Consider the following 22308-nt stretch of genomic DNA (forward strand, 5'->3'; position numbering starts at 1 on the left):
TTTATGTGCAGCAAACATTCATGAACAAAATGGACTACCACATCAATATCATATACTGATGATCTGAACATGTGACAACCAACCCCCTGAGCAGTGAGACAACCATCCCCAACTGGCATCTTGACAAACGTTTTAAGCTAGCTACCACATAGCTTAAGCTTGCTAGCTAAAAGTTGACTCAAATCAAAGCAACTACCTTTGACTTTTTAGTAAGTGTTTGATTTTTAAATGACTAATAACCTACAAGCTTTTAATACAAAAACAACACCAACTTGAAAAATTACGCTGACCCATAAAAATTACAAAATATCTCCTGACCTGAATGTTTTCTGTGTGCTACACAAAATGACCAGTGCAAATGAACAAGAAGTCAGGCCAACTCTTTCATATCAACAGCATGTCACAGCGCCCTCAAGTGTGGCTGTAATAAGCAGTGTGACAACCAACCCATGTGACAACCAACCCCGGTCTCCCCTACTACTGGGCTAGGGTGACCATATTTTCAAAGCCTGAAACTTGGACCCTTAATCCTCACTTCACATTTATGCACGTGCACATGAATGCGCTTATGCACATATCATGGGTGTTTTTATCAGGATGGGGTACAGTTATTTCAGCACCTTTCAACACCATGGACAGCTACTCAGCTGACAAAAAAATTCTTAATATATATTTATCCAAAAATATAAATGTATCTTAAGACTAGTAAATACAGAACACAAACACAATGATTGCATTGGTGTAATATAACACATGTATTGATTGTCAGATACCTTTTAAATTAAAACACAAGGTACTTGTGAGTGTGCAGAAGCACAGGCTTCTGGCGAAATGGCTGACTGACACATTCTCTTTGCCTCTGTTTTGTCCCTGGTATCATTAGAATCAGCAGAAAACACTGAACATTTCTGATGTATAACATGTCTATCTTGCTTTACAAAGTATTTGTAAAGCAAGATGTTTCTATGAGGACCTGCTAGCAAAATATGTGTTGAACATGACGTCACCAGTTTCTGAGAGTTGTAGGGTCAAAAATAGAGGTCAGATTGCTTCAACCTGGAGTGAAAAACTGGGATAATTTGGTGAAGGCTGAGATTTTTCAGAGACCCAGGACCACCAGCTTGAAACCGGGACAATCCCAGACAAACCGGGACATCTGGTCACCCAGTACGAGGCTGATAAACCTCGTATTGGGTGCCACGCAGGGTGTGTGTGTGTGTGTGTGTGTGTGTGTGTGTGTGTGTGTGTGTGTGTGTGCGTGTGCGTGTGCGTGTGCGTGCGTGCGTGCGTGCGTGTGTGTGTGTGTGTGTGTGTGTGCGAGAGAGAGAGAGAGAGAGAGAGAGAGAGAGAGAAAGACAGACAGAGAGAGAAACAGATACCTTAGTAGTAATTTTGAATGTTGCTATTTTAATCCAATCTCTTTTTGAAACATGGTTTCTGTTGAAAGCCATATAACTTCTGGCAAGAGATGGCTGACTAGCCATAGGTTCCCAACCACTGGTACACTATATGGGCAAAAGTATTGGATCACCTCCACGTTACACCTACAGGAGCTTTTATGACCTCTCATTCTAAATCTATAGGCATTAATATGGAGTTGGTCCCTTTGCAGCTAGAACAGCTTCCACTCTTCTGGGAAGGCTTTCTGCAAGATTTTGGCGTGTGTCTGTGGGAAATTTTGCCTGTTCATACAGAAGAGCATTTGTGAGGTCAGACACTGACGCAATCACCATTCTAGTTCATCCCAAAGGTGTTGGATGGGGTTGAGGTCAGGACTCTGTGCAGGCCAGTCAAGTTTTTCCACACCAAACTCAGCCAGCCATGCCTTTATGGAGCTGCTTCTGTTCCAGCTATGGTCATGCTGGAACAGAAAAGGGCCTTCCCCAAACTGTTCCCATAAAGTTGGAAGCAGAGAATTGTCCAAAATTTCTTGGTAAGATGAAGATTTCCCTTCACTGGAACTAAGGGGCTGAGGCCAACCCCAGAAAAACCAGCCCATAGCGTTATCCGTCCTCCAGCAAACTTTACAGTCGGCACAATGCAGTCAGGCAGGGAACATTCTCCTGGCACTCACCAAACCCAGACTCGTCCATCAGGCCACCAGATAGAGAAGTGTGATTGGTTGCTCCATAGAACATGTTTCCACTGCTCCAGGTGGGCTCCAGAGTCGGTGTAAAGCACGCCGCCACCAGTGGCTCCATCCGACGCTTGGCTTGGTGATGTAAGGCTTGCATGTGGCTGCTCTGCCATGGAAACCCATGCCATGAAGCTCCCAGCACACAGTTTTTGTGCTGATGTTAATGCCAGAGGAGGTTTGGAGCTCTACAGTTATTGAGTCAGCAGAGTGTTGACCACTTTTACGCAGTTGCTATGGTTCCTAAACGCTTCCACTTTGCCATAATCCCACTTCCAGCTGATGGTGGAATATCTAGGAGGGAAGAAACTTCACCAGCTGACTTGTTGCAGCGGTGGCTTCCTATTACATTACTATTATAGCACCACGCTGGACTTCAGTGAGCTCTTTAGAACAAGCCGTCTTTCACAAATGTTTGTAAAGGCAGACTGCATGGTTAGCTGCTAGAGTTTATACACTTATGGCAAAGGGACTGAATGAAACACCTGAATTCAGTGATTAAGAAGTGTGCCCCAATACTTTTGCCCATATAGTGTACAATGTGTGTGATACAGTGAAACAGATACAGAGAGAATGAGAAACAGCTGAACTTTAGAGGCTTTTGGAGTTTTACAGTATATTTTCTTTTCTGTACTTAATTATATTTGAATCATATAATTATTTCATTTGCCATTTGAAAATCATTTGACAATACAATCGGCTGCTCTGTCTCTCAAAGTTTTGCTCAGCATATAGGGTAGCCTATAGTCCATGGCTTCCAGGGGGAAGGGGGAATACAGCCGGCACATATCTGCACTCTACAGAGTGCACTCTTCTCAACAGGTCTTAAAATTTTGATCAGGAGTGTATGAGTAGACCAAAATCTGCCAGAACTATGTTATGATGATAATGATGATGATCATGATTATGGTGGTGGTGGCGGCTTTATTATCCCCATGGAAAAAGTCATTTTATGCCATCAAGCAGTTATATTAAAATGAAAAAACACAGAATCAACACACTCATATAATAGCACTCAATATTATGTAACAGCACATTATAGACAAAGTATATCATCATGAATTATAAACAATCCCATAAATACCATTAATGCGACATAGTTTTAAATTTTACTCAAATGATACATACATATGTGGAAAATTACTGTTGCATTTGTGGAGTTTCATTTTCATTTTCACGTTTAAATGATCATTTTTATATAGTGTTAGTGATGCTATCGAGTTAACATGGAACATTTTTGTTTTGTTTTTTGCACCTTGATGCTGTATTTTATATTTCTATAGGTTAATTTCTTCAAAACTAAAAATACTGGATAGGTGCTGTACTGCTTACCAATGGTTGGTTGTAATGTTGCAATAATAAGACAGGCTAAATAAGAGGATTGGCCAAATGTCTAAAACTTCAAATGTAAATGCTTGACTGGTGTTCCTAATGAATCTTTTGTAGTTTCTGTAAAAAAAAAAAAAAAATAAATAAATAAAACAAAAACATTGCCGAAATGTGAAAAAATATCATTGGAGCCTTCCTCTTACAGGAATCCCACCCACAACCACTGCTGCCTTAAGCCAGTAATGCACTGCTTTTCTCTTACTAATTACTCAATGCTCTGTGAATGTGGCAAAAATCTTTGGTTTGGGCTGCCAGGGATGGCTCAGGATTACAGTGTGTGTGTGTGTGTGTGTGTGTGTGTGTGTGTGTGTGTGTGTGTGTGTGTGTGTGTGTGTGGGTGGGTGTGTGGGTGGGTGATTTCAGTCAGCTCCTTCTCATTGTGTGTACAGAACACTGTGTCCTCCTGACCCTGACCCAACTAATCAGCAGGGAGCAGATTTAGCTGATTGGGAGCTGTGGGGTTCATTGGAGGCCTCCTCATCCAGCTCTGCCCTCGTGACCCCTCCTCCCACACACACACACACACACACACACACACACACACACATACACACACACCAAACCAAACACTGGGGACACCTCATGTGTCTGTAGTTCTAAGACTTTTAAAATCACATGTCTTACATTAAGTGGATGTTCTCATCTCAGGGGGCTACCACACTGTGGCAGAACATTCAGCTGGGGTTTAATTTTGCCCTACAGTATGAACCACATGTTGACTCAGAAACTGTTACTTTGGAGTGTTTCTGAATGTGGTGCTTATGCATTCGATGCACTAAAACTTGAAGCTGGAAAACAGTTCATTTTCAGCTTCTGTCTTATGTAACTCTGTATTTAATCACAGCTTATAGAATTTTTACATCTTAAAATAAAAGCAATTGTAACGTTGTTTTAAAAGGTTGTTAATCATGGGGGAAAACTCCGGAATGCCTTAGTTTGACTTTCAATTGAATCATACGGAACATTTTAAACAAGAAAGATGCTAAAGACCTCAAAGAGTTATTTAGGGTTACAGTCCTTCCTAAATAATGCATATGATGGCTCAATGACTTATATAATGACAGCTTCTCACATTAAGTACAAAAACCTTCCCTGATAAATTAAAATTTTCTAGACCAAATGTCATTGAATTTAATCTTGGTGTTACTCAATACATGGCATCAAGTCTGGTCCAAGTGAGGCAACAATGACTGACGTCATGACTAACCCAGGGAGATTCTACAATCCCTGCACATTAAGACCTCTACTTTGAATTTCATGTAATCACAAGAGATTAAATACAAAGACTCAATAGAGGCATTGCAAGTGTTCAGTTAGTTTGGTTTAATTTTATTTATTTGTGATAAAAATGAATGGAAAGACAACAATAGAAGTGTGTTAAATACTATTAACAACTAGTGGATTACACATGAATGTGTTAAAAGCACTCTGATGCTGATGATGAACAGGCAATACAAAATACAAAATACAATACAAAAACAAACAATTTACTTTAGCAATTTCATTTGTGAAATTCCCCCCAAAAGATGGGTGCCTATAAGGTACTAGAGTAACTTAATGTCTGTACAGACTAAAACCTCCTTATTTAACACATACATACATACATACCTACATACACAGTAGAATTGAAGAGGCACGAGGGGGGATGCCATCCTCCTTGTGAGCAAAATAACCAAAATGCATTCCTCTTGTTAACTTGACATCCCCCTCTCCATCCCTCATTGTAGCACATAAAGAAAGTGCAGGAGCATACCTGCCAACAGGTATTCTCCTGTATTTTAAGGCCTGAGATGGATGAACCTCGACGCGGTTTAGGTGGTTTTCCATTACAATTGAGTAGCACCTCGCCGTGGGTGGAGTCGTCATAGCAAGGGGGCGCACCGTCCAGCTCCCTCTGGATTCTTTGGGCCGCCACCAAGCTCAGAAAAGTCTCCACGTCTTTATTTGACCGCGGTAGCGGTTTGCTTGCCATTTTCCGACTTTGACAACTTCACTGACGATCAATGCGCATGGCTGCTGTTGCTGTTGTTGTTGTTTTTTTTTTTTTTTAAATGTCGGGTTTTGTTTTCGTGCAGGAGTCGCTCTCGTCACTCCCTGTCCAATCAGTGGCCTGAACAGCGTTTACGTCACATTTTCAGCTCGACTCAGCTCGACTCAGCTCGCTTGGAACCCCGGCTGAGTAGGTGCTAAAATGGGACCTGCTAGCAGGTACTACGACCTAATGGAAAAGCCGAGTAAAGTCGAGCCGAGTCGAGCTGAGTAGGTACTAGTGGAAAAGGGGCATTAGAATCTCTGGCTCCAACCACAGCCCTGAAATATCAGCAGCCTAACTGTGCTGAGTGTTGATAAATCCACTGCACTGTCCATGGTGCTGAAGTGGCAGACAGATTTGTAATAGTGCCTTTTTCTCTCAGGCCTGCCCTTCTGTCAGTTTTGTACTGGATCTAATAATATACTCTAAACAATATACTGTAAATACTCAGTCCTACATGATATTGTAGCCTATATATTCTTTAGAGTAGTGTCACCTTCATGATCAAAGTCACAAGTGGAAACATGTAGCTGTGGAGGAGCAAGAGGATCATAGAGACACACTGCTGCCTGTAGTATTCCTGTAAGATTCCTTTAATATTGCTATGATCTTTCAGTAGCATCTGTGCTGCTGAAAATACACTATAACAAAATATTTTAGGGGCAACATGACCACAGATATCGTTTTACTATAATGTTTGGTGTAACCTGGGAGTTGACAGGTCATGTGACTGAGGAAATTATCCTTCACTGACCGCACCATGCACAACTGCTATACTTACATAGCTCGAGGTAAAATTTATACTGAAAAATAAACATGATTAAAATGCTTAATGTCCAAATCCTGTGAAAGAATAGGCATACACAAAATATATAACTGGCATAATAGCAGTTCTATTAAATCCAAATTATAATCACAATTAAAATATCAAGAATTAGGTGAGGCCTATGAAATAATCCCACAGTCCTAATATAAAGTAATCATACAGCAGTGGGTTCGGGTGGATGCTGGTCTCTCTTTCTCTCTCTTGTGTAGAGGAGTACAACAGCAGATGGGGGGGAGAGAGAGTGCGGCAGCAGCACCACAGAAGCCTTGCCAGAAATTAACAATGCTTGGAGCAAAAGTGCCTTTGAATACCAAACTATTTTTTAACAGTTATGGCTAAATTATGGTTAGCCATTTTTTAACAGTTAAGGTTAAGAGGTCGTGCAGCAGTGTCCTTTTACAGAGTGTACATGGGTGTGTGTGTTGATTGGTTTTGTGGGAGTGAGGGTGCTCCCATTGGGCCATCCCCCCTGTTAAAAAATATATCACCTACTGCAAATATAGTATAGATACACCTATAGTTTTTGAATTTTTAGGTTTTGAAGACTTAACATCGTTATGCTGACATTAACTTAGTAATTACTGCTGAAAGCTACATTTGGAGTAAAATGTATACATTTTTAAGTACATTTAACATTAGAGACAACATCTACAACAGTGTAAATGTGCAACAGATAGAAGCACAACTTGCAGCCATCATAATGTTTGTAAATTTATCTCAAATACAATGTTTAAATAAATCCATATGTTAGGCCCTAAAATATAAATTACAAGTTTGTATCTCAATTCGCAGCTGTTAAACGACTGATGTGTTTAATTGCTGTCATGTCAGGATGTGTATGGACAACAGGCCTCTGTGATAGTTCCCCTTTATTTCTGTGCTGACTGTCAGAAAGCATGTGGTAGGTGAGGGAGAGGATTCTGCTGCATTAGCCAAATCTGTAGAGCTGGAGAACACTCAGTTCACAATCGCTTCCTGGGTCGGCCATGCCAAGTTTCTGTCACTGTGTGTGTTCTCTCTCCCTCTTCAGTTTGTTTGTGTGTGTGTGTGTGTGTGTGTGTGTGTGGTGGTGGTGGTGGGGTGTTGATGTAGTGAAGGTGGAATGGTGTGGTAGAGGGAAAAAAAGAAAGCGGTCATGGTTAAAGTATTAGTATTAAAGTATTAGTACTTAGTACAAACCTCATTGTATGAGTGCACTGAGGTTTGTATGAATTTGACGAGGGATTTATGTCACCATGTTACAGTTTGATGTTGGATTTTAGAGAGAAAGGGGTAAACAAAGAAAGGTTAAAGTGGTTAACTGTGAATGTGTAAGGTTAGGTTTAGAACATTTTTAAGAGAAAGTATAACTAAACACTATAGAATATAGAAACAAGAGAAATAGCATATATAGCATATATAGCATGTGCATGGTTTGCTGTTGGAACCTGACTGTTTCCGTTCATGGGAAGCTATGGAATCCAGCGATAGAAGGAAAAAATACATAAAAACATATAAAGGTCTATAGAGTGCCTTTGGGTTCCAGAATATAAATAGGTATAGTACTACACAGCCAGAGCAGAGTTAAATACACGTGTTTCAGTGTTTTTTCCTGTTGGTAGTAGGTGTGAGCGGTATTGGCAGCTTTCCATTATTTACACTGTAGCAAAGTATCTGACACACATTCGAAGAACATCGTGTACTGAGAGAAGAGACCCCCCCCGTTCCTCCACAGCCCCCTCACGGCTGTGTCTGGGATGAGCACAGGGCAGAGCTGAACAAATCCGGCCTTTGTCCATGTGCAGACTGCAGAGGGAGGGATTACCACTCTTCTCCTCGCCAAGATCCCAGCACAGAGCCCTGGCCGGGACCAAACACCTGTTGTTCAACTAGGGATACACTGTCAGCTTGCAAAGCTGCTGTCAAATATTAGTTAATAAAATAAAAAGCTCCAAGCTGATATACTTCTAGAAATGCTAGACTGTTAAGTTTTTGCAAAATGTCTGCAGTAACAAACAGTAACCTACCAACAAGGCTGGTCCCCTGAAATTTCATGAAATGAGCACAATGTTTTAAAAAGCAAAAATGTGCTCACTGTGAGGAAAAAGTGAGAAATGCATTTCATCACCACAAACTAGAAACAGGCAGTAGTTGGACACTGAAGTGCAGCAGAGGTCAGGGGGTTGGGGTTGGGGAGGGGGGGTTAGTTTGAGGCAATGGGCAGATACGTTGAATTCCAACATCCCAGGCTTGCCCACTGAATTTTCATTGTTTCATTGTAGTAAATGTTCTTTTTTTTAAAGCCTGATCAAACTTTTTGTGAACATTTCCTTTCTTGGTAAAACTAATTTGGCAGTGTGGTAAGGACATGACAATTCAATTCCCGACAACACCACTTTGGAGATTTCACCAAAGGAAACACAACTTAAACATTAGCTTTCTATAGACAGGTTTGTTTACTAAGACACATTACTAAAAACAAAATGTGTCTTTGTCGCATTAACGTGCCCAAGCCCTTTTTATTCCAGAAGAGCTCAGGAAAACACTCCAGAGACTGCCATCCCTAGTGAGGTATCTACTTCAGTGGTTTGCCTGAGATTCTTGCCTGATGATGCTTTGAGGTGCAGACTGATGGTAAGCAGTGTGGTGGGTTGCTGAGTTTTCTGAATTAGATGCACAACTGTCCTACCTTCCTGAGGATGATGTGGTCAGTTTTATCAGCTCTTATCCTAGGTGTTTTTTTTTTTTTTTTATTTCGTGCCATGGCTTGTTACTAATTTCGATTGTTTAACTTGTTGAAATAATGTTTATTTTCTGTCTCATTTAATGTCTGAAGACCTTTGATATGAGGCACTTGTGTTTCTATAAGGATGCAAGAAGTCAGATGGTCCTTTCAGTCTCACAACATCAACTGGTTGAGTTTTTGAATAGTTTGAAAATTTCTAAACAAAAAATGGCTGATCATAATGTTCATTTAGCTTGGACCAGGCATCTCTATAAGCTTTGTCATCATTCCTGTTAACGGTACCATTTAGAGCTCTGCATGCTGGGCCTCCCATGTACTTGTTCAGATAAGTGTTGTTCACATGAGGGGATGCCCTTTTGTCAATACGGTATGCAAAGTCACCATTAATTAAACTCAAATGGTTCTGGAACAGGCAGTCTATTCAGGGTCATGCTGTTTTAAAAGGCTTGAGCGAGAGTAGAAACATCCATGTGAGGAGATGTTCTGTCATGAGTTGATTAGATGCAGCTGGACATGGGTTACCTTGTTCTGTGTCACTCTCAGTGCTACTGTGATGAGCAGTCTGTGATGCTTCCCATTCGGCGGTCTGGCTCTCGCTGCCTTTACTTTCCTTTCTGCCTTTAACTGCTCCAATTCATGTTGTTGACCTTCCAAGAAGTTCTCTTTGAGGCAATGAATCCATAAATGGAATGTGCACCATCACAACTCATGAAGACAATCATTTTTTTGTTCAGCATTAAACTCCTTGATCCCTGCTGTTCTTTCATTGGCTATATTAACAATATCCTCTGTGGCTGTTTCACAGGCATCCACCCATCGCCTCAGTTGATGATGTGATGCGATTGTGAATTTCAAGATGGATTTTCAAAACATCATCCTTAACTTTATGGATAGAGTCAATGAGAAGTCCCAGCTGGCTCTCAGAAAAGTCTGATTTCAGCTGATGTCTTTCTTCACAAGCTTGGATTTTCCACTACTCATACATGGAGAGCAGTCCTCTCTCCTTTTTTGGGCTTCATCCTCTTGAGATGTAAGCATCTTCCCTGTGGGTTTTTGTGTGCAGCAAAAGCGTTGAGGTGTTACAGGTTCTTTGTCAGCCTGAAGAAATTTGCATTGGTGATCAGTCAAATCCTTTCTCCTTAACTTGTATTGCTTCTAGTGGCTCTGTGAAGCATTGTGAAGGAAGTCGGTATCCATTTCATGTATCTCTATGAGACCAGCGTCAGTGAAACATAACATTTGAGCAATGCATTAATGCATTAACAAACCTGTGTTGTTGTATATCCTTCAAAACAAATTTTCACTTTTGTGTCACCTCCCCTCATAATTGTGTTTTCCAGTCTGTAACTACTTCATTCATATAGGGACAGTACAGTCCCAGTGAAGCTCTTGTTCTCATGAAAGGGAAAGATTAATCAACTCACGACAGTCAGCGCACAAAGTCACTTGTTCACTGACTGAATGTTACCTTGTAGGCTGAATCTATTCAGTTCATCATCCAAAACTGTCTCTCTGAATGAGATAGGCTGACCAGCGCCAAACCTCATGGCATAACAGCACTGTCAAGCGAGAAACAACTTATCGTAGCACCGAGTGGCAAAATCACACCAAAATGTGTAATTTCTAATGTGGACCTAAAGTAACTAGACATTATAGGTGACGACACAGAATTAACCTAAAATTTCTGTTTTGTTCTCATCATGCTCAGCCTTGGATCACAGTGGCTCTGTGTGAAATGAACTGAATCTTGAATTGAATTGAAATGAATGATGATTCCCACCACTACTTTATGCTGATTTGTGATAATCCTCACAATGATCAGTGGTAATGAAATAAATCCAATAATTCAGATGTTAAAAATCAAACATTTATTACATTTAACTAAATAAACTTCGAGTTTGTTGGCCAGCCAGTTTGTTGACCTCTCCCAGGTCCCTCAGTGTTTTAGTATAGTTGTACATCTGGGGCTGCCTGCTGGGCCGACGCAGCAGGCATCATCCAGAGGTTTGTGCCATGGTCTCTGCAGCTCTCTGGTTCCCACGCTGGATGTAGCTGTCACAATAATCCATATTTTGCCTGTGGTTGGAAAATACATGTGTTAACATGACTGATGTACTTATAAAAGCGATGAAATGAAAATAGCTGTGAATCTAATCTACATACTCTAAGCACAACCTGAACATATGTTATTATCTAATGCACAGCACTGTTACTGTTGTATTGTTACACACAGACTATTACTGTCAGTCTTGTCATATGTTATTTCAGACAGACCAAAAAGTATTTATAGACTCACCCTTGTGGTTTGGTGGAAAGCAAGTGTCACACAGCAGGATGGAATCCAAAAACAGACACAGAGGCAAGAGGATGAATTTAAAACAAGCTTTCCTGAAAGGAGCAATGTAGTTAACAGAGAGAGCTGGAGAATGCAGGTAGTAGCTGCTGTGAGCCAAGTTGGTCACAGAGGCTGAATCCAGGTGGAGAGGCACAATGAGTGTTGACCAATGGAACAGGTTTAGTTTCATTTAGTCTAGTTTATTAAGATCCCCATGAGCAGTTACAGTGGTAACAGCCACTCGTCCTGGGGTCAATATATACAGTTACATTAAAAAGAAAAGCGTCAGTGTCTTAAACAACAAAAATAAGAATCCATATAGTCATACCAGGAAAAAAACAAGAATAGACAAATATAGAGTAAAATCTCAAAACATCAGAGTTTGTATACTGTAAAATGACATACTGTGTAGTGTAATTATGTCTGTTACTGGTATTTATTAGATAAATGGTTGTAAAATCAGTTTCACAAACATTCACAGTTTTTATTCACCTAAAATATATAGAAACACTAGCTGTTGATCTCTTTTCTACCATCAGCCAGGATAGGCACTTAAGCACATATAAAATGTTTGTGCTACTTTCACATTGAAGGGCAAGGTGTGCCGCTCTATTTTGGGCTACATGTAGTTTCCCTAAATCCTTCTTAGCTGCACTAGTCTAGACAGTGGGACAGTAGTCAAGATGGGATAACACATGTGCCGGGATAACCTGGACAGCAGAGGCTGATGTTAAGCCCATCCTCTAATCATCAACAGTCCCTCCCATAGAGGGCTGCTGATGATAATGTTACTATAGCTTTGTTAATATAGCTTTCTTAGCTACATTATCAATATGAATAGACCATGACAGGTGACTCTTGAATGTGACACCAAGCAGTTTTGTTTCTTTCACTTGCTCAGTTTTGACCCCTTTTAGAGAGAGATTAAGCTTTGAGCCTGATATAGCTACTTCACATTGACTGTTGTACACTGAGTGTGGATACTCAATGGGACCTGATGGCTTGGGCCAGGTTTGGACAAATATGTAAATTATGTTCGGGTTTGGGTCAGGTTCAGTCATGTCAGTGTTATTTTCGTGAAAAATGATGGACTTCCTGTCTGTTCTGGGCACCTTCCTATACAGTGATGAAGTTAACATGACAATGCTGAAGGCAACACATAGGCTATTTCAGGAGGTAAATGTCACCTAGCGATGGTAACATTTATGGATAGCAAAATCTGGGGCTCGGGTCGGGTTTGGACACAAAAAAGAATGGCTGTCAGGTTCATGTGGGGCTCGGTTACTATGCTCTAAGGCTCAGACAAAAATATGCTGCTTGATCTGCACCGTTGTAAACTTAGGCAAGCAAGTAGCTCTCAAAGTAAACACTCTCTTACAGTTTGTTGGCTGAGTCAGACACACTGTCCTTTTTTTCACGGCAGCCACCAGCCACAGGTGGTAGTGTGGTAATGTCATATATGTTAGTGGGACATTAGGCATATCCTCTAAGGAATGACCTAATAAAGCTGTATCCACACAGGCAGATCAGAGGGTCCATCTCTCAAGGGCACAGAGAGTGGTAGAGAACGCTTTTGACATCCTTGCCAACAGACTGAGAGTGTTCAGTGTCCATCTGCCTTCAGCCAGAGAAAGTAGTAAAGATCACCATGGCATCCCACTGCGTCCACAACTTTTTTCAAGGAGCGCAGGTCTGAGGCATACACTCCACCAGCATTTGCCAACTGGGGCAACACTGAAACCTGGAGGAGACATGGAGTGGGAATCCTACAGCCACCGGAACATGGAAGAGCACGCAACCCTACTTATGGTGCAAAAGGGGAAAGAAACCTGCTGAGGGATTACTTTGGTCTTCCTGCCAAGGCACTTAACCTGCAGGGGACATAAAGTATCAGTGTTATTTTTTTCACTTGATACATTACTTTATAAAGCATATTCCAAACATATTTCCACTGTTTTAGGATTGATAATGACAATACTTAATTTTGTCATTACTGACACAACCTGAGTTCTGTAGTTTATGGACAGTAAAAGGCATCTTTGTAACCTTTTTTCACAAAATAAACAGTCAAGACAGACTTAACTGGTGTATACACTTCTTTAACACATTACAAATAATGGCACAAAATAGGTTTTACACCTGGGATGGGTATATCCTTGCCATATCTGGCCCTTTAACTACCAATTTCGCCAATGTGTTGCTGATAAAGCATCTTGTTGACTTCTTGTAGTGCCCTGCAGAGCAGAACTCTGCTTGGGACAGATTTTTAAATCCCACTCCGACAAAAATATATGTTATATTTTGTCCTGCTCCCATATACATTAATTTTTTTTTTTTTTTTTTTTTTTTGCCCCGGTCCCGCCCACACCCCCCTCACATCTGTGTGAATGTGGAGAGCACCTTGTGTTGAAAAAGCTTTTTGCCATGTGATGCCTTGTGGTATGGAAAAATAAATCAAATCAAATTAAATCAAAAACGGCTGTCTCTATAGTTGTGAACCAAACGTGACAAACCTCAAGTGACAAAAGAATGAACTTGGCCAGGTTAACTGTGCAACAGTAGATAATTTGGATCAAGATTATGGTTTAGATTATTGGATCAACTTGCCTGAGTATCATTGGTAGGCTGGGCTACATGTAAAAGAGAATTTGTCTGCTATACGATATGATATGTTTTATTATTCATAATATTACAATCCATGGATGTTTATGTGTGTTGTAACACATTAGAATATATAAAAACCTCTGTCTCTTGTGTATTTATTAGCTCCAGGAGTTTCTAATAGTCAGACAAAGATTTTTTTTTATTTTTATTTTTGGAACCATGTTTGGAATTTTGTTCTTTAACACCACTAAATAGCCTAGAAAAAGGTGTCCTTCCACCAAATTTACTTGCCAACCACTAAAGTCGGTGGAACCAATTTGAGTAGTAATTATTTAATTATTATTATTGTTTCTGACAAATTCCCATGAGTCATTCTATTCTCCTGCTCCAACTTGCACATTTTGTGCATGTTTTCCAAGATAAAAAAAAAAAAATTGTCCCATGCCGCACCATAGTGCCGAGCAGTTTTTTTTTTATACCCTTAGTAATATTAAGTAATGAATTAAGTAATTTAGTGATAGATGTGCAGAAACACCAATCATAGAAACAACAAATATCAATAACTTTTGCAGATTTAAACCTGAAATGCTACTGAACAAAGAGCGATTTGTTAGCAGGGGGAGCCAGCTTTTATTGGTGAGCTAAGCTAAATTATCTGAGTCACTAAAAAAAAAAAAAAAAACAGAATTCCCATCACTTTGCTGTAGTAATGGGACTCACTTCCCTGGATGAATCTCTTAAAATTGTGGTCCAGCTGAAAAGTAAATTTAGAAATTAAATTGTAAAAGAATATGGTGTAACTCATCCATCATGGGTGAAACACTGTGGTGATTCAGGAGCCCCAGGCTGTAAAGAGCCTCAGTAATGATGTGGAGCAGCATGCGCTCAGAGATAATATGGAGCAGCATGTGAGTACAAACAGTGTGGTTTGGTTGCACAAATCAGCACTGAGTCACAATGCAAAGTCAACTTCCCACTCCTCTCCAACAGCTAAATAGAAGAATGCTGTCATTGTTGCTGATTGGTAGGTCACTGACCAACATGTGAAGCCTGTGCTACTTATGCATCAAAATGCTGAGAGAGGAGCTGCAGCTTAGCCTGCTCTGAAAACCTCATTAGGGAATAGCGTGATACTAGGACCTCTTGCATGGCACTGTATCCAGTTTGGATGCCGTCAAAACACGGCATTTGTACAGTAAACAGGAACATAAACAATGCCAAGTCCTTCACGGTTAATTTAACAATTAGCCCTTAGGGCCAAGCCATGAACAACATAAACAGCATTTTTTTTTTTTTTTTTTTTTTTGAATGGCTAATCCAGGATTTTCACATATAAATGAATGGTGAACACATTAACAAAGCAGAAACAGGAGCAACTGTGCATGACCAATGCTTGGTATGTCTCTCAACATAAACTAAATTAAGCTAAACAAAGCAATCAAAACAATTAAATTCATCGGCACAGCAAAGCGTGATGACTTAGTGTGCCAGTGGGGTGCTTATTCCTATTTCCTGTTTCCTCTAAGCTTGGTGCTGCATTGTCCTCCTCAAAAGGCTTTAGTGTATTATCTTTAGTGTGTTGTCTGGGAGTGTTACATGTTGTGAAACAAAAGACAACCAAAGCCAAGCAAGACAGAGTGTGTGATAGCGTCTGGAAGAACCTTTTGTCAGACTGCTGCAGTGCAATCTGCCAAGATTCAGGCAGAAGTCTTTGCAAACTTAGGCACTGGCAGTGAGCTTTGAATTCAGGCTTACTATGCATTCATCACAGTTCCATTAATTTCCTCGAGAGCCAAACAGCCAGGGAGACTCAGCCACTGTGTGAAAGGTCAACAAGCTTGTCGGCACGGAAAAGTTGGCCATAAGCAAGTTGTTGAGTGAATAGTCAGTCATGTAACCATGATTCATTGTTTCCCTACCGATGTAATTTTCATTGATGTATGTGTTGTCTGGCATTTAATGGGCACGTTTATTTTATTTTTCCTTTATTTAACCAGGTAAAAAAAAACACACTGAGATTCAAATTCCCATTTCCAAGTGTGGCCTGACCAAGAAAGCAGCAGAGCAGCAGGTTCTGATAAAAAAAACAACAAATATGACATGGTTCCACAAAATAAGTAACAAAAATGAAATACAGTGACAGCATCCTCCTCAGTCAAAGGTCTTGGGAACTTAAACATCTTAAACGATACCAACAATCGGAGGTCTTTGTAAACAAAAGTGAGCCAATGGATCTACACACGGATCTACACACAATTCAACACAAGGTAATTCAAAGTGCTTTACAGAGACATTAAAAGCAACAAGACCCAATTTAAAACAATAAAAACAGTCAATAAAAAAGGGAAATAGAAATTGAGAATGATAGCGATAATAAAATACAGTAAGATAAAATAACAACAGGCTCAGTACACTGCCTGAGCTATACGGCCAAGGGCCCAGGGCGTGATAGGCCTGACAGCACATCACCATAATAATTATGAGTAATTAGCACATGCTAGCTAACTATCAAATAAAAATGAACCATGATGAAAATACAAGCAAATGAAAAACACATCGATCGCCGTGTCAGGACAATGCCCACGGGAGGCCAGCTGACAGCTGCTCTCTGTTGGCTGTGGATCAGGTGAAGCACTGCTGTAGTCAGCACAGCATGTCAGGGGCTGGGGGCAAACTGATTATTAGGGGAGTGCATGTATAACGGGCTTTTAAGTAATCAGTGTAAGGTAACACATGTAAACACATTAGCTCATTTCCTGCCATGACCTGCATGCTCACACTAATGTGATTTCTTGAGTGCATGTAAGTGACAGAGATGAGGGGCCAGTGCAGCAAAGCCAGGAGGGGAGCTGTGTTGCTGTGTGCAGCTCTCATTTAGACACTGACAGCACTTTTCTCTAGCCTGGCATCACCAGACCAGTTCACAGATGCGAGTAAGTCTGGAACGTTCATTTTCAGTTTCCAAGGGCAGCACCAACGGCCGCAGACCAATAGGCCTCGATCTGGACACAACTGGATGGACCTGTTTAATGTAACAATCTTTATTAATAAGAACAAACAGTATCTGAAACAAAAAATTTATTCATCAATTAATAGTTAAAAGCTTTACATTTTTACTTAATCAACATGCCTATCTTCCAGTGAAGCACAAGCTTCTTTTTGTTTTTTTCCCTCTTGCTTGTGCCGGATACAAATTGTCTCCTTCCATCTCTTCACCTGCACTGCTGCCCGGCCCTGAGCAGTGATTGGTCAGATGTTGACTGTCAGTCATCACAGTGATGTGCGTGGTAGATGACAGACTTCAACTGACTTGACTTAGCAGGTGCAGGCCTTGTAAGCGAAGGCTTGGGGGCCTTGAGAACCGCTCACACCGAGGACACTGCTGCGCGCATATATGCTCCACATTTTCGCATGATGCTCCCAGCACAACATGAAGCCCCATGCACAGCATGTGTTCTGCATTTAGGGAGGGGCAGCCCTGGGTTGTTACTGTCCTGACCCAGGTCAGGTTGGCTGGAAATCTGTCTGAACAGGAGGGAGGCCAGGCGCATCTGCCAGAGCAAATAAAACACAAGCTCGCAGATTTGTCTGGTTCCCAGACTAACTTTTCTTTACATGCTGGTGCTTCTGGAGACTCCGACTTTTGTTCTTGAGGATGAGAGCATTACAGCAGATTAGCCAAGAGAAGATAAATGGCTGAACCACTCTCTCTTAAGCCATGTCCACACTACGCCTGCTAAATTTGAAAAAGCATCTTTTTTTCCCTTCGGTTTTAGCCTTCTAGCAACACTAAGATGATGTTTTCTGCCCAAAAAATACAAAGCTTTTCAAAAACAGTCTTCAAAGTGCGTAACTCTGAAAACACCCTTGGTGTTTCCTTATGGATGGTGAACACATTGTCACTGCAAGCCATGTGATCAAACATGTGCCCAGATGGAGACAGGGTTAGGATGGGTGGTGGGTGCCAGGGTCCAGGGTGCTTTTGAGTTTGGTTTGCTACAGCTGTAGTCAAGTTAAATGCTAAAGGGGTGGCAATCTTTGGGTGTAGAAATTATCATAAAACTGCTAGAATCTGAAGTCCTTTCTATGCAGAGGTAGGCCTATCAGTTGATTTATCTTGACTCAAACAAGTGGTTCTGCTGGCATTAAAAGTTACTTTCCTAAGTAAAGTGTTACAATATGATGGGTATTTTAATCTCTAAACTCATGAGTGTAAGATGAGAGTCAAAATAGGCAATTCAGTTCATATTGTGAGGTTGTATTTACAAATACATCTGCCTGTGTAATTTGATTACATATTGTTTTTTTGTCAGGTTCACCCTTTCTTAGTCAATACAGCTGTGGATGAATGGATGACTGTCTTCAGAGACATGATGAGGGGAATGCAGCCAGCTGACTGAGGGTGTACACAGCATATATATTGAAGCGAGCACTGAGATGGATGAAGTCATCAAGGCAGGCCGTGCAATGTCAGGAGGCAGCAGAGGGACATGGACTAGTTTTTGCTTTTTTAAATTTTTGCATGTGGTCCTTTTAGATTCACACTTAGGTTCACACTGCCAAATTACAACATACCAAGTCTTGTAAACAACACTCAAATGGACTCACGAGTAGCTTGTTTATTGAACAAAGTTTTGGCAACTTGTCACACAAGATTAGAGATTTTGGCAGTTGGGGAGCAATTGGGTCAGAACTAATCCTATTTTAGTCACTGGAACATTAACTACCTGGACCTGTCAGTGCTCTTTGACATAATTTACTTTCTCTGGTGTACACACCAGTTAAGAAATAGCTGAATATAATCCTGTCCAAACAGCAGATTGGCCCTGGTTCATTTTGCTACTCAAGGCTTTCCAGGCCTAAGTCACTGCTACATATCGTTAGGTGTGCAGAATGTGCATCCAGAGTGGATGTGTACGTCACACTTCACATTGCCAGGAATAAAAACTCAGGAACATATGCATAAATACATCTTTGACATGTCATATTTTAGTGGAGGTACAATATGTACAGATATGTGTTCGGAACATACAGATGTATACATAGTTAGCTATTCATCCAATAAAACTTATGTATCGAATACTAAACCAGTGTTGAGCAACCTGGGAGTCTTGTTTGACCCAAGCCTCAACTTTGAGCAACATATTAAAAAGACTGTACAATCATGCTGTTTTAGGGTTGATTTTAAGATTTTATTGCTCATTTTAGCTCTTAACACACATGGTCCAAGTTACTTGTCTGAACAGTTAACTCCTTATGAAACTGCACATAGCCTATCATAGCCTTGATCTGGCTAAGATCATGGTCCAGTGAGGCCCCTGGGCACATGTTTAAAACATACATTTACTGTAAGGCCTTTTTTGGCATTTCTGCTTGATTTGACAGTCACAGTAGAGAGAGATGGGAAAGGCAGGGGAGAGAGGGGGGATGACATGCAATAAAGGGCCTAGGCTCAGATATGAACCCAGGAGGCTGCAGTCAGGACTCAGCCTTGTACAAGTGATTCACACTATTATGCCCCCCCATAAGGTGTTTTCATTAATATATTTTATTGTATTTTAGTATTGGCCTAGTATTGTTTTACTGTTATTTGGCTGTTGTTATCTCTGTGAAGCACTTCAAATGAAGAGATTGAATGAATAATACCTCCCTCTGAGATCCTCTTGTGGTTTATCCATTTTATTTTCATTGATGAGCTAGCTGCTACCAAGGACAGAAATTTCAACCCTCATAACTTTGCAAGCTTAGGTAGATGTAACCATATATACTGATTACAGTTAGCATCCAGCGAATGCAAAAAATGCATCATCTAAAGCCCAACACACACCGGCAGCGTACGACGTGCGTCAAACAGCCGCCCCTATTATTTTCTATGTATGTCCACACACCAGCGGCGGTTGACGTGCCGCTACCTTTCACGCCACTGTCCTATTTCCAGCGTCAACGCACCTGAAAAAGCGTATTTTCTCCCTTCTGGATGTCCATCCCAGCTTCTGTAGCTGCTCTTCTTCTCTGCTTCTGTGGCACTTTCCTGTATTTTCAAGCTATAGCGAGCTATAGCTCTGGAGATTGGCTCTTCAGGTGAGAAATCCAATGTCAGTAACGTTACTGGGTGTCAACACATGATTTTAAAATGTTACTATCTTCACTTTGCTGTAAATCAGTTTTTAAATGAGTCATGGCAGCTTTACATATAACTAAAATGTTTAATTATTTTCATGTATAATAAATAAATGAAATGTAACGAATTATCTTGGTCATATAATTTTTTTAAAGATAAAACGTGTTGAACTCAAGGTGATACAATGAAAACTGGGAGTTGGCTCCTTATATATCCTTAATTATAGACATCCACAACTGGCACAGTAGGTCAGCAGGGGAGTTATCACATGAGGAAGGTTATTGACGTTCTAAAGCACGACGCTTCCAGTTTGTGTTGGGTGCGTCACGTGACGCGCGTCACCTGACGCACTGCGACGCTGCACCGCCGGTGTGTGTTGGGCTTAAGTCTTTGATAGGAATTCTATTTTCAGAAAGCAAAAACACAATTTCTTGAGACCCTCCACCAGCTGGTGGCCAGAAAGGCATGTATTGGGCTAGCTCTGTAGTCTCATAGTTTGTATAATTAAACTGGAAAAGAACAAAAGAGCACCAGGACTGCAAAATGAAACAGGCATATTGTAAAATAGTGTTAATGTGTTTTATGTGTTGAATCTTCCTTTGATGAAGTATCTAGTTAGTCAGTGCCTGTGGAGTAAATCACGGGTGGGGGATGACTGAGGCAGCTGCAACTAAGAGGAATAGACAAATGGAATCCACTCTGTATTTTGCATTGCAAAGGAAATCTCTGCCAAGTAGTAGAGTTAAATATTTTCTTTTCCCAGACAGCATTTCCAATAATCTCCCTCCCTCAACTCCACACTTCCAATGGCCTGTGAAAACACCTGCAATAGGTTGTATGGTCTCAAGACTTCAACCACTAATTCAATATCCAGATGAGAGACATCAGTGTTATCTCACAGTATAACACAGTCAAGAGTTGACAAACACAGCAAGACCACCCTTTATCTTGGCACTTTCTTTCCCTCAGTCAGCCCACGCCAGCTGGATCTCCTTTGCAATTGCAGGTGTTCAGACTATTGTCTCAGTGAAGCAAATTAGGCTGCATTACCGATATCTTTCCTGACTAAGGAAGACAAGTCATCTGTCTTGTTCACCAGCAACCTCACATTTCCTGTGATCATAACTGGAACATAGGGTTTCCATGTTCCCTTTCTTACTCTCACCCCAGGATAGTTCATGCTTCATGCAGAATGGAAAACTCATGGTCATGACGTAACTACAGCCAAAACAACTGGGTATACTGGAGTTGCTAGTTGTCAATGGTAAATGCAGGACAGAATTATTGGAATAATCTTGTAAAATTATTTGACCTTTTTCAGATTACTCAACAGTTAAGTCAGAAACTAATACCTGTTCGACCCAAAACCCTGGAAAGCCTTCTCATTCACAATGCTGCTAAAGTCCCATGTTTCCTCCTTCTGATTTACCAATTGTGTTTTGAAAGGTCAGGGCCCAGCAGAGGCAGTAATTCAAGGATGAGTCAATACACAGACATTACAAAAGTTTCTCTTTCAAAAGCATATGCATTTTGTATTTTTAGGCAGTATTCAGTTAAAAGACCAGTGATTTTGCATGTTAAGTGCAATATGTATAAAATGTACATACTTGACGTTTCTGCTAATCTTTTCCCAAAGCGAGCAGTGGGATTTTAGAACACCAATATCATTTTTCCTACTTTTATCCAGCCACTGGATCCATTCATCGAGTGGTTTTGATTATATGTTGTGAAATCCTTAGTACCTCTGCATAATTTGCAACATGGTTTGCTGCAGAGTAAAATGTGGGTCAATTGTATTAAATGGATCAAACATTCAAAATTACTGGTATGGTCCTTTAGAAAATTTCACACAACAGATCTAGGCATGTGTGGGACACATGACATGTTAAGAGAGACTGAGCACCCCCCCATCACCCTGTATTATTTTTCATTATTTTTATTATTTGAGTTTATTATTTTGTGGGATTGCTATTCTGTCATCTGCCATGTCAAAGTAGTATTTTAGTTGATTAATGCACGGTTACAATGAGCAAAGCTCACACAGGCACTTTGGGCAGCCAGGTGTCCTTAGGGGTCCTTTAAGAAGGTGCGGGCGGCTGCTCCCTATTCAGTGTATAGAGAGCCTGCGGCTAGCAGCAAAGT

At 40.7% G+C, this 22308-nt stretch overlaps 1 long non-coding RNA gene across 1 annotated transcript; it reads left to right on the forward strand.

Annotated features, from left to right (window-relative positions):
* Window positions 1-3529: 3529 nt before the first annotated feature.
* Window positions 3530-21998, forward strand: LOC115356969 (uncharacterized). Its single transcript, XR_003928058.1, has 4 exons — window positions 3530-3541; window positions 5779-5782; window positions 14306-14311; window positions 21875-21998. It is a non-coding gene; the product is annotated as an uncharacterized LOC115356969 (long non-coding RNA).
* The last annotated feature ends 310 nt before the right edge of the window (window positions 21999-22308 follow it).

This window comes from Myripristis murdjan, chromosome 3 (genome assembly GCF_902150065.1).
Source record: "Myripristis murdjan chromosome 3, fMyrMur1.1, whole genome shotgun sequence".
In the NCBI taxonomy this organism is placed as follows: domain Eukaryota; kingdom Metazoa; phylum Chordata; class Actinopteri; order Holocentriformes; family Holocentridae; genus Myripristis; species Myripristis murdjan.